At 37.1% G+C, this 13,573-nt stretch overlaps 1 protein-coding gene and 1 pseudogene across 6 annotated transcripts in view; one reads left to right on the top strand and one right to left on the bottom strand.

Annotated features, from left to right (window-relative positions):
- The window catches only part of FRS2 (fibroblast growth factor receptor substrate 2), a 121,437-nt gene that overhangs the window by 47,049 nt on the left and 60,815 nt on the right, over positions 1–13,573 (bottom strand). The window lies entirely within an intron of this gene.
- On the top strand, positions 10,021–10,783 carry LOC137775832 (small ribosomal subunit protein eS26 pseudogene; annotated as a pseudogene).

The following is a 13,573-nucleotide window of genomic DNA, read 5'->3' as shown; positions in this document are numbered from 1 at the left end:
GATTAGTATTAATTCTTCTTTGACTGTTTGGTAGAATTCACTAGTGAAGCTGTCTGGTCCTAAACTTTTGTCTGTTGGGAAGTTTTTGATTACTGATTTAATCTCCTTACTCGTAATCAGTCTGTTCAGATTTTCTATGTCATCATGATTCAATCTCGGCAAACGGTATGTTTCTAAGGATTTATCCATTTCTTTTAAGTCGTCCAATTTGTTGGTGATAATTATTCAAAGTAGTCTCTTATGATCCTTTGTATTACTGTAGTTATCAGTTGTAACATCTCCTGTTTCATTTCTGATTTTATTTTTTTGAGTCCTCTCTTTTTTTCTTGCTGAGTCTAACTACAGGTTTGTGAATTTTCTTTATCTTTTCAAAGAACCAGCTCTTGGTTTCACGGATCTTTTCTATTGTCTCTTTTGTCTCTAATTTATCTCTGCTCTAACCTGTGTTATTTCCTCCCTTTTAACTTTAAGCTTCATTTGTTCTTCTTTTCCTAGTTCCTTGAGGTGTAAAGTTAGGTTGTTTGAGACTTTTCTCACTTCTTGAAGTAGGCATTTATCACTACAAACTTCCCTCTTAGAACTGCTTTTGCTACATCCCATAAATGTTGGTATGTTACATTTTCATGTCTCAAGGTATTTTTGACTTTTCTTTTGATTTCTTCTTTCACCCATTGGTTGTTCAGTAGCATGCTGCTTAATCCCCACATATTTGTGATTTTTCCAGTTTTCTTAGTGTAATTAATTTCCAGTTTCATACCACTGGGGTCAGAAAAGATGCTTAGTATTTCAATCCTCTTAAATTTATTAAGACTAGTTTGTGACCTAACATATGATCTATCTTGAAAAATATTCCATATGCATTTGAGAAGAATGTGTACTTCATAGCTTCTGGATAGAGTGTTCTATAAATAACATTTAAGTTCATCTGGTCTAATATGTATTTTAAGGCTGATGTTTCCTTACTGATTTTCTGTTTGGATGATCTATCCACTGGTTTCAGTGGGATATTAAAGTTTCCAACTATCATTGTATTGTTGTCTACTTCTCCCTTTAGGTTTGTTAATATTAGCTTTATATATTTAGGTGCTCCTATGTTGGGTGCATAAATATTTACAAATGTTACTATTCTTGTTGGATTGACCCCTTTATGATTATGTAACGTCCTTTTCCCTTTTTGTCTCTTATTGGTCTTTTGTTTTAAAGTCTATTTGTCTGATATAAGTAGAGCTACTACAGCTTTCTTTTGGTTTCCATTTGCATGGAATGTCTTTTTCCATCCTTTCACTTTCAGCCTGTGTATGTCCCTACACCTAAAGTGAATCTCTTGTAGGCAGCATATAGAGAGAGGGGTCTTGTTCCAGCCACTGTGTGTCTTTTGATTGGAGAATTTAGTCCATTTACATTTAAAGTAATTCTTGATAAATGTGATTTAATGCCATTTTGTTAATTGTTTTCCAGCTATTTTTATGGTTCCTCTCTATTCCTTTCTTCTATTGCTCTGTTCCTTTGTGGTTGGGTGACCTTCTTTAGTGGTATACTTATTTCTTTCTCTTTTTCTTGAGTATTTACCACAGATTTTTGGTTTGTGGTTAACATAAGGCTTACATATAACAACTTATATCTATAACAATCAACTTTAAGATGGTTAAATTTGATCCCATTGTAAAGCTCAGTATTATTACCCCCACCCCATTTTATGCTTTTGATGTCACATTTAACATCTTGTTATCTTATATATCCCTTAATTATTGTAATCATAGTTATTTTTATTACTTTTGTCTTTTAAACTTTACACTACCTTTGTGAATGATTAATCTACTACCTCTACTATATGTTTACCTTTCTTTCATTCTTTCTTTTTTTGCTACTAATTGGTGCCCCTTTTCAGCTTAAAGAAGTCCTTTAACATTTCTTGTAAGGCTGGTTTAATGATGATGAACTCCTTTAGCTTTTGCTTATCTGGAAAACTCTGTATCTCTCCTTTACTTCTGAATGATAACTGGGTAGAGTATTCTTGGTTGGGAGATTTTTTTTTTCTTTCAGCACTTTGAATATATGCCACTCCCTTCTGGCCTGCAAATTTTATGCTGAAAAATCTGTTGGTAGTCTTATTGGGGTTCCCCTGCATACAAGTTGTTTTTCTCCTCCTGTTTTTAAGAGTCTTTTTTTTTTTTTTGGTCACGCCTTGCAGCATGGGGGATCTTAGTACCCCGAACAGGGATCAAACGCCATGCCCCCTGCAGGGGAAGTGTGGAGTCCTAGCCACTGGACTGCCAGGGAATTCCCTCTCTTTAACTTTTTGACATTTTAATTATAATGTGTCTTAGGGTCTGTCTCCTTGGGTTTTTTTTTTTTTTAATAATTCTTTGAGCATCCTAGATCTGGATGTCTGTTTCCTTCTCCAGGTTAGGGAAGTTTACAGCCATTGTTTCTTCAAATAAGACTTCTGCCCCTTTCTCTCTCTTCTCCTTCTGTAAGCCCTGTGATGTGAATATTAGTCCATTTGATGTTGTCTCATCAATCCCTTAAGTCATCCTCACTTTTTTTCATTCTTTTTTTCTTTTTGCTGCTCTGACTGGGTGAGTTCTATTGCCTTGTTTTTGAGTTAGTTAATCCTTTCTTCTACTTCATCTAGTCTGCTGCTGAATCCCTCTAGTGTATTTTTCAGTTTGATTATTGTATTCTTCAGCTCTGTGACTTCTATTTGGTACTCTCTTATATTTTCCATCTCTTTAAGTTCTCACTGTGTTCATTCATTCTTCTCCCCAAGTCAGTAAGCAACTTTATAATCACTACTTTGAATAATTTATCAGGTAAATTACTTATCTTCATTTCATTAAGGTTTTTTCCTGAGGTTTTATCTTATTCTTCCATTTAGAACAAATTCCTCTGTTTCTTCATTTTGCTTGACTCTGTGTTGGTTTCTGTACAGCACATGAAATAACCACTTCTCCCAGTCTTGAAGGAATGGTCCTGTGTAGGAGATGAAACTTGTTGTTCAACTGTGCCTCGGCTCTTGGTTGTCCCTCAAACCTTTGTGCTTCTCTAAGAAGCCTATCATATTTTTAATAGTTCCCAGTAGTAGAAGATGTACCAAGACCTGTCAGCATCCCAAAGGGGAGGATCTCAGCACCTAGACTCAGGCCGACTTGAAGTCAGGAACTTGGGCATCAGCTTTTAAAAGTATGAATACATATGCAATCCTGTGGGACTACAAGCATAAGACCTGCTGGCCACCAAAGCCAGGCGATCTGGAGGCGTCTGCTGGGCTACAGTTGCAGAAATCCAGGCTCCAGGAGAGGGTAGATGCTCTTTTCTCAGTGATACTAGTGAGCTGGAGCAAGGCAGAGGAAGAGCACAAAGATGGCAACTACAGCATACGTTCCTTGAGAGAACAGGCCATAGGCCACTCCACAGGCCACTAAATGTGTGCCAAATCTGAAGCCTGCCCCTCAGGCCAAAGCTCCAGGACAAGAGGCTTCCTTCACAGAAAGCCAGGGTCAGGGAGGGGGTGTGTATGTGCCTCAATCCACTGTTTGTGCAGTGCTCTGGGAGTGGTAGCCTGCCAAAAACCATCCTTCCTAATACCACAGTCCTGTGGGACCCAGGAATGAAAGCCTCCCCATCCCAGCCCCCAGCTACCAGAGCCAGGTGATCAAAAGGTGTCCTCTGGGCAGCAGCTGTGAAAACCAGGGCACCAGACACATGTAAAGCTCTCCTCCAAGAGACACTGGTGCTCTGGAGTATGGCAGAGGATGAGCTCAAAGGTAGTATCCACCCTCCGAGGTGTCTGGAAAGGATTACAGCCAGTCCCAAGATGCGTGTTTAATTAGAAACCCACCCTTCAGGCCACAGTCATGATGACTAGCTAATAGGTCTCCTTCACAGAAAGACTGATGAGCTCCTGGGTCTGCTGCCTCTTGCTATGCTCTGAATTCTTGCTGTGCCCTGGAACTGTTTAAGAACTCTTTCTCCGTTGGTTACAGTCCTGTGAGACTCATGAACATAAGCCCCACTGGCCACCAGAGCCACATAATGTAGAGGTGTCCCCTGGCAGCAGCTACAAGAATTTGAGTAACAGACAGGGGTTTCTGGGAGACACATTATTACAGTCTCATGGGACCAGGGACACAAGCTCCCCTGTCCTCTAGAGCCAGGTGATCAAGAGGAATCCCCAAGGCAGTGGCCACAAAAATCGAGGCACCAGCATGTGAAAGCTCCTTTCTGGGAAATACTGGTGCTCTAGAGCACAACAAAGGGAGAGCATGAAGATGGCACCTGCCAGCCTGTCCCCAGAGAACGTTCCAGCAGGCTCCCAGATGTGTGCATTAAATTAGATACCTGCCTCTCAGGCCAGCGCTTTAATATAAGCAAGTCTGGGCACAAGTCAGCTGCCTCTGAGTTGGCTCCTGAAGTAGGTGAGTCCAAGTGTACAAGCTCTTTAACAGCAGTTTCTCAGACTGCTACAGTCTTGTGGGTCTCAGGACACGAGCCCTCTTGGTTTTCCAAGTTAGATGTTTTCGGGGCTCATCTCTCAAATGTATCTCTTAAAAGCTGGGATGCCTGATGTTGGATTTGAAACCTTCACTCCTCAGGGCGAGGCTCTGGTTTTTGAGTTCCCTCCCACTTGTAGAATGTCACACTGAGGGTAGGGTTTATGGCAAGACCTTGACAGTCTTGGGGAATACTGGTCAAGTATTTTGTAGAAGGGCCCTCTACTGGGATATTTCTAATGTTTTTCTCATGACTAGATGAGAGTTATGGGGTTTAGGGGAGGAAGAACACAGAGATAAAGTACCATTTCATCACAACATATTCCTGGAAGTATCCTATCACTATGACTTATCACTATTGATATTGATCCTGATCACCTGGCTGAGGTAGTGTTTGCCAAGTTTCTCCACTGTAAAATTACTTCTCCCAAGATTCTTTCATTAGTGTACTCTTTGAAAGTCATTAGCCCACACTTAAGGAGTGGGGAGTTATTTTCTACCCTGTTGAAGATAAATGATCAACCTAAATTATTTAGAGGTCTTCTGCACAGATTTTCTCTTCTCCACTTCTTTATTCAATCATTTATTTATATTAGTATGGAACCAAGGATATTTACTTTATACTTTAGGTTATAATCCAATACTACTTTATACTTAATTTATTTTCTTGCTCAAATTATTCCAACTTTGGCCACTGAGGGCTCTTTCAGCCCTTTGTCATACTCCCATTACCGTGGGTTTGTTTGTTGAAGCACCTTCTTACTTTTTGGCACTACAAGATGCTCCAACGGATTTTTTCTTTTTTTGGCCAAGCAGCATGTGGGATCTTAGTTCCCCAACTAGGGATTGAATTCACGCCCCCTACATTGGAAGCACAGAGTCTTAACCATTGGACTGCCAGGGAAGTCCCCAGCCTGATCTTATATATTTCTTGCCCCAGTCGTAGAATCAGCCATTTCTCCAAGAAACCCTGGTTCCCTTCACTGGAGAACTGTATTAGAAACCAAAATCTGGGCATCAGGTGTGCTCCTTATTGGGCTGTCATTGTTTCTAAGAGGGCCTTAGTTTTTTTTATTAATTATTTAATTTATTTTTGTCTGCATTGGGTCTTCATTGCTGCGTGCGGGCTTTCTCTATTTGTGGCAAGACGGGGCTGCTCTTCGTTGCGGTGCGTGGGCTTCTCATTGCAGTGTCTTCTCTTGTTGCGGAGCACAGGCTCGGGGCGCACTGGCTTCAGTAGTTGTGGCACGCAGGCTTAGCAGTTGTGGCTCGCAAGCTCTAGAGCACAGGCTCAGTAGTTGTGGCGCACGGGCTTAGTTGCTCTGCGGCATGTGGGATGTTCCCGGACCAGGGCTTGAACCCGTGTTCCCTGCACTGGAAGGTGGGTTAACCACTGCACCACCAGCGAAGTCCCAAGAGGGCCTTAGTTTTTAAAAGAAATTTATATGTTATTTTGTAGGGATTTGCATAACAAAATATAGAAATAAATTCATGCAGAGACCGGAGTAGGCCTATGATATTTTTAAATTAATCAACACGATGGTAGATGTATTTATCATCACTTTTTACAGACGTTTTGAAAAACAATCTGAAAAATGTAAGGGAGACAATTTTTTTAAAATACACAATTGGGGCATGCCATCTTCTTTCGTTTTCGTTTTTTTTAAGGAAAGAGAGACAAATGTAAAATATCAGAAATAAAAAAGAAACATCATTACGTTTTCTGTAGGTCATCAAGCAGTTCACCAGCTTTTTGGTCTGTGGACCCTTTACAGTTCTAAAAATTGAGGATTTTTCAAAAAGAGGTTTTGTTTAGCTGTGTTGTATCTATTAATATTTACCAAATTAGAAATTAAATATGAAAATGTTTAAAATGTTAGTTTATTTAAAAGAATAAGCCTATTACACAGTAACAAAAATATTTTATGAAAAAATAACTTGAAAAAAACCTATTTTCCTAGAAATTTAGTAGGGAAAGTGACATTATTTTATACTTTTGCAAATATTTTTAATGTCTGGCTTTAGAGAAGACAGGTGGATTCTTATGACTGATTCTGTGATATGCTGTTTTGGTTAAGGTATATAACCATATAAAGAAAATCTAGCTTCACACAGATATATAATCAGAAAAAAGAATATTTTAATAACTGTTTTAAAAATCACATAACTGTTGATATTTTTGATATTATACCTAAACTCAACAAATAACCTTCTTAAAGGTTAATTACAATGTGGTTTCTAAAACCATATAAGTGAACTTTTCGCACTCTGTTACATTAAAATCCACTGGTTTATCTTGCACTTTTAATGGATCTTTTACCCATATGTGACTTCGTATCATCATACATTGGTCATTTGGAAAATAACTGGTTTGCAGATTTTTGACACAAGTCAGAATACAACATCAAGGCGAAAAAAAAAAAATCAACACTCTTTAATATCATTACCCATCTCACCAGAAGGTCTTTAAGTATCGGGAAGCTGTCAAGCTCACGGTGTTAGATACAAGTTTTCCATACTTGCAAATTCCATTTGAAAGCTTGATTGTTTTTTTAACCATTGGCTACAAATACAGCTATTTTTCTTGAAGTGTTAGGCTCACTTAAGTTCATTTTTGAGAGAAATAAACGTCAAATACATAAGTTCGAATAACTGAAGTTTTCCTATTCTGTTCTTTCAAGAACAAAAGGGGTGTTACGGAAAAAAGTAGGTAGTTAAGTTCAAAACTCAACTGAACAGGAACTTCTTCTGAAGACGACTATCTTGCTTCAGTATGGAGTAGAAGTGCTTTATGAATTCTTCCCCTTTCATCACACATAATATTAAAAAGATGTGTACTCAAAGGCAAAATGAAATGAAATTAATATTTTTACTGCTTCATCAAAGACATTCTTAAATGAAACTGGATTAAAAAAACAACAACAACAAACTACGAATACATGGCAATGAAGAATATAATTGTTCACTTTGGCACCACTGCCTTAATATGTGCTAAGGTGTTAGCAGTTTTATCCACCACTGCTTTTGCAGCATCACTGCAAATGTCAACAAAGTGAAAAAATACAAAAAAATCGGTATTAGGAAAATAGTTTTAACCTCCCAGACTACCCAGTCACAGGGACCCCACAAAGGTCTACAGAACATACTTTGAAAACTGCTCCAAATTAGATTCCAAAGATAAGAAAATATTACAAGCAAAATTGTAACAAAACATGTTAAATTCCTAGAAAAAAATAACTTACCAAATATGATTCAAGAAGAAATAAAAATATGAATAGTATTATAATCTTAAAAAAAAAAAAAAAATCAATCAGGAATCAAAAAATCCTCCTGTAAAGAAATTCTAGGCCTGGATGGCTTTAACAGATGAATTCTGTCAAATGTGCAAGAAAAATAATTTTCCATGATGTATTCCAAAGAACAGTTAAAGAAGATACCCTCTCTGACTCATCTTGAGACTAGTATAACCTTGATACTAAAATCCAAAAAAGAGCACAGCCTATAAAAAAAAAAAATTATAGGCTGATATCCTTCATGAATATTAGTGCAAAATTCTTAAAATATTAGCAAACTGAGTCCAGTAACATATAAGGTATCAAAGGTTGGTCTAATGTTAGGAAAAACAAAGTAATTCTCCATATTAATAAACAAAAGAAGAAAAAAAATCATATCGTTGTTAACAGATTCAGAGAAGAGGAATCTTTTCAGAGGTTTTTCTCAACAGAAAAGGAAAGCTATTAAGGCTGTTTTGGGAGACTCAGCTCCGTGGATTCAAGGAAAAAGCAAGCTGCAATACTCAAGGAAAGCAGAAGCCTCTGTAAGACAAAGGTGTTACCAGTATCACCTTTCCCAAAAGAAAAAAATTAAGGTCAAGAATCCTAACCAAGTTTTTATGTTTCATATCAAACGCAGTCATGGTTGATGTGTCCTCACACAGCTGTTCCGACAGTCCACTAACAAACTTCTTGTAAAATCAATCTGTAAGACAAAGGTGGCCTATAATGTTGCTCTGCCCACCCCCCAACTCCCCCCATCCCCCTCCCCGCCACTTAATCATTTACATTAAAAAGGAGATGAATGGAAAAACTATTTTTTTATCATTATTCAGAATACCTGGGTATAATTACCATTTCCCCTACCTCACCGCTACCTGAGCAGGGCTCCCAACCTAAATGAAGCACAACTGTTTCCACTGGCACAGTTATTAAGCAAGTCTAGCAGAAACCATCTTACCTAAATCAAAACAGACCTGAGGTTAGCTGTACTTGGTTAAATCAGGAAATCAAATATACACATTATTTTATATTTTACGTTATTATATAATATAAATATATTATATAATATGGTGAGGTGGATGGACCTAGAGTCTGTCATACAGAGTGAAGTAAGTCAGAAAGAGAAAAACAAATACAGTATGCTATCACATATATATGCAATCTAAAAAAAAAAAAAAAAAAAAAACACCTAGAAGAACCTAGGGGCAGGACAGGAATAAAGATGCAGAAGTAAAGAATGGACTTGAGGACACGGGGAGGGGGAAGGGTAAACTGGGACGAAGTGAGAGAGTGGCAGCATGGACATATATACACTACCAAATGTAAAATAGATAGCTACTGGGAAGCAGCCGCATAGCACAGGGAGATCAGCTCAGTGCTTTGTGATCACCTAGAGGGGTGGGATAGGGAGGGTGGGAGGGAGATGCAAGAGGGAGGAGATATGGGGATATATGTATATGTATAGCTGATTCACTTTGTTATAAAGCACAAACTAACACACCATTGTAAAGCAATTATACTCCAATAAAGATGTTAAAAATATGTTAAGTATCATATATATGACTATTACTTACACAGACACACACACACCCCTTAAACATTTTATTTTAGCTTGAGCAAGTAAAAGGGGATGAATTATCCAAACTTAGTGCCAAGGATTTTTTTTTAAATGGGGGCCTGATGATTGGAACTCTGTGCCATATTTCTTACATAAACCTTATCTAAAATGTATATTTATTTCAAATGGATCAAGGATTTCCATTTCTGGCAACATGGCAGATTAGGTGCCCAGACTGTCTGAATCTAAAATGCTGTATAAATTTTTTTTTAATATTTTTAAACTTCTTAATTTGGCACAAACATACAGACGGTATGGAAGGTGGCTCTTGACTTTAATATTACCTCACAGCAATGCTTTGAAAACTAGAGTGCTGGAGACAGGATACATATTCTGAGACTCCCAATATGGAGACGTAATCAAAGAACCTTGCATATAGCTGAAAATCTGAAAGGCGTACAACTGAATGAGCAGTAAACCTATCTAGCAGAAGTTGACAGCAAGCAAACTTGCCTTCTTTAATCTTAGTGCTGGTAAAAGGAAGTAAAAAAATCTCCTGTGAGAATTTATAACTACAAGCCAGTTCTTATATGAGTTTGTGGAGAAGGAAAAAGATGAAAAGGGGTGAGAAACATGGAAAACAGATTAAAGGTCTAATGTATGTCTAACTGGAATTAAAAACTCCTCATCTCCAATGACCAAGGAAAGAAGGAACAATGGTCATGCCAAAAAGGGCTGCTGCCCCTTGCAGCATATTCACTGTACTAACTGCACCAGATATGTACCCAAGGACAAGGCCATTAAGAAGCTGATCATTGGAAATATAGAAGAGGCATGAGAGGGGCTTCCCTGGTGGCACAGTGGTTAAGAATCACCTGCCAATTCAGGGGACACAGGTTCGAGCCCTCGTCCAGGAAGATCCCACATGCCGTGGAGCAACTAAGCTCGTGCGCCGCAACTACTGAGCCTGCACTCTGGAGCCACAACTACTGAGCCCACGTGCCACAACTACTGAAGCCCGCACGCCTACAGCTCGTGCTCCGCAACAAGAGAGGCCAACCACAATAAGAAGCCCACGCACCACAACAAAGAATAGCTCCCGCTCGCCGTAACTAGAGAAAGTCCGCACACGGCAACAAAGACCCAATGCAGCCAAAAATATAAATAAATAAATAAATAAAAATTTTAAAATAAATAAATAAAATGAAACACTAAAAAAAAAAAAAAAAAAAAGAAGAGGCATGAGAGACATTTCCAAAGTGAGAGTCTTTAATACCTATGTGGTTTCCAAACTGTATGTGAAACTACACTGCTGTGTGAGTTGTATAACTGACAACAGGGAAGTCAAGAGTCATTCTCATGAAGCCCAGAAAAACCATACACCCCATCCTAATTTAGACTTACAGATGCTGCCTCATGACCTCTGCCAAAGCCCATGTAAGGAGCTGAATCCTTAAGGACTGAAGAAAACCTGTCCTTTGGGGGAAAAAAGGAGAAAATTATACCTTTTAAAACAGTTGTAGAAGGCAAAAATAAAGAAAATAATAGGCATTACTCAAAGAGATAAAGGTCAAGAATTTAACATAATTATTCGAAGACATCCTCAGATCCAGAAGCCCAAAGAATCCCATGTAGGATTATAAATAGTAAAATAAAATGATGAAGTAGAAGAAAAGAACACCTCAATACATTATATAAAACTGCAGAACACCAAAGGGGGGCAAAAAGGCTTGAAAACAGTCAAATAAAAGATATATACAAAGAAAGGGCAATTGTACTTCTCAACAGTAACACTGACAGTCAAAAGACATGAATAACGACCTCAATGTAATGAGAAAACTTAGAATTCTACACACAGAGAAATCAGAGAAATTATCTTTCAAGAATGGGGATATTTCAATATAAAGACATCTTCAGATAACAAACAAAAAAGTGTCTTTTTCACTAAAGGAAATTCTAAAGGATGTACTTCAGGTAGAAAAAAATTACCTCATAGGGAAGGTCTCAAATACAAAAAGGGATAATGAACCAAGAAAACAGTAAATAAATTTAAACAAAGATTGACTACCTAAAACAATAATTTGTCTATAAACGTGTAGGTATGCAGGAGAGAAATATTCCAAAACTATAACAATAGAGGATGGTGTTCCAGGTTGGGAGGAGGACAATCAGAGCATTTTAAAATTATGTTATTCAGGAACAGGTTAAAGATACTGATTTAGACTTTTCCTTACAAAAGAGGATACATGTTAAAATATACAGATAAAAACACTAAAAGAATAAAGAATATATTAACTTATAAATGAGCATGCATGTGTGCAAGATGTTGTGGGGTGGGATGGAATGAGAAGAAAGCATGCCTCAATGAAGGCATTACACACATAGCTCAACACAAAAAACTGGAAGAATGGGAGAAAGGGGGAGTAGGACAAACATAAAGACTACAGGCAAAGACAGAAATAAATCCAAATCTAACAGCAATCACAAAAGACTGAAGTTCTCCAGTAAAAAAATAAAGATTGTCAATCAGAACAAAAACACAAGTCAACCATACCCTATTTACAAAATACAAACCAAAACACAGAACCAATGAAAAACTAAGGAATGGAAAATACTAATAATCAAAAGGAAGCTAGAATAGCTATATTAATCCAAGCAAACAGCCAACAACAATAATAAAGCCATAAGGCTAAAAATGTCTTTACACAGAAAGCCTTTTCATAATGACGAAAAGTTCAACAAAAAGAACAATTCTAAATCTGTAAGTACTTAATAACATAGCCTCAAAATAAATAAAATAAAAATTAACATATCTACAACAGAGAAACTGACAAACCTACTACTACGTGAGAGACATTAACATGTCTTTCTCAGTAGAGAAACTGATAGAAAAGTCCAAAATAAAACCAAACCAAAATCCAAAACAAAACCTAGACAGACAAACATTAAAGATCTGAATTGAACAATTAATAAGCTCATGGACATATTATATAGTGCTGTAATAAACTGGAGAATTCACATTCTTTCCAAATGCACATGGAACATTTATGAAAACCAGCTATATACTCGGTCTTAAAATTAGTCTCTCAAATTTTATTATGGTTTCTGACCATAATGAAATCAACTTAGAACTGTTTAATAAAAATTTTCATTTTAAAAGTTATATATTTTGAAATTAAGTATACACTTCTAAATAATTCATGGAGCAAATAATAATTTATTTTTTAAATGAAAAAAACCAAGAATATTATATATCAAAACATGTGGGGAAGCAGGTAAGAAGGCACTTAAAGGCAAATTTACAGACTAAAAATCCAAATTTTAAAGTTTTTTTTAAAAGGTCAGCAAAAAAGACCCCTAAAAATTCTGAGAAAGTAGAAAGAAATAATAAACAGCAGGACTTAAAAGGTATGAAAACATTTACAAAAGAGATGATCAACAGAGTCAAAAGCTCATTCTTTAAAACAATGATTAATATGATAATCCTCTGAAAAAACTATTTGAGTAAAAGAAAAAACAAACTAAAAAAATGAAAAGGGAACATCATTACAGATGCTATAGAGATTCAACTGATAAGAGGATATTATGGACAATTTTACAGCAATAAATTTGAATCAGGAATATTTTGAAAAAATATAGAAAATACAATGTTAAAAATGATTCAAAAAGAAATAAGACTCACACTTTCTGATTTCAAAACTTACTACTACAAAGCTACCATCATCAAGCATCAAATCAGCAAGTGTGGTACTGACATATAGATCAAATGCAACAGAACTGAGACTCTAGAAATAAACCCATACATTTTTAGTCAACTGATTTTCAACAAGAATGCCTAGACAACTCAATGTGGAAAGAACAGTCTCTTCAACAACTGGTGCTGGGACAACTGGATTTCCAATTGTAAAATAATGAGGTGGGACCCCTACCTCACTATACACAAAAATTAACTCAAAATGGATCAAGGACCTATATTTAAGAGCTAAAAATCATAAAACTCTTAGCAGAGAACATAAATCTTCATGACTTTAAATTAGGCAAAAGTTTCTTTCACATGATACCAAAATCACAAGCAGGGCTTCCCCGGTGGCGCAGTGGTTAAGAACCTGCCTGCCAATGCAGGGGACACAGGTTCGAGCCCTGGTCCGGGAAGATACCACATGCCGCAGAGCAACTAAGCCTGTGCACCACAACTGCTGAGCCTGTGCTCTGGAGCCCGCAAGCCACAACTACTGAACCTGTGTGCT

Source organism: Eschrichtius robustus, chromosome 13 (assembly GCF_028021215.1).
Source record: "Eschrichtius robustus isolate mEscRob2 chromosome 13, mEscRob2.pri, whole genome shotgun sequence".
NCBI classification, from domain to species: Eukaryota; Metazoa; Chordata; class Mammalia; order Artiodactyla; family Eschrichtiidae; genus Eschrichtius; species Eschrichtius robustus.
The sequence above is the reverse complement of the archived record's forward strand: the minus strand, read 5'-3'. Positions and strand labels throughout refer to the sequence as shown.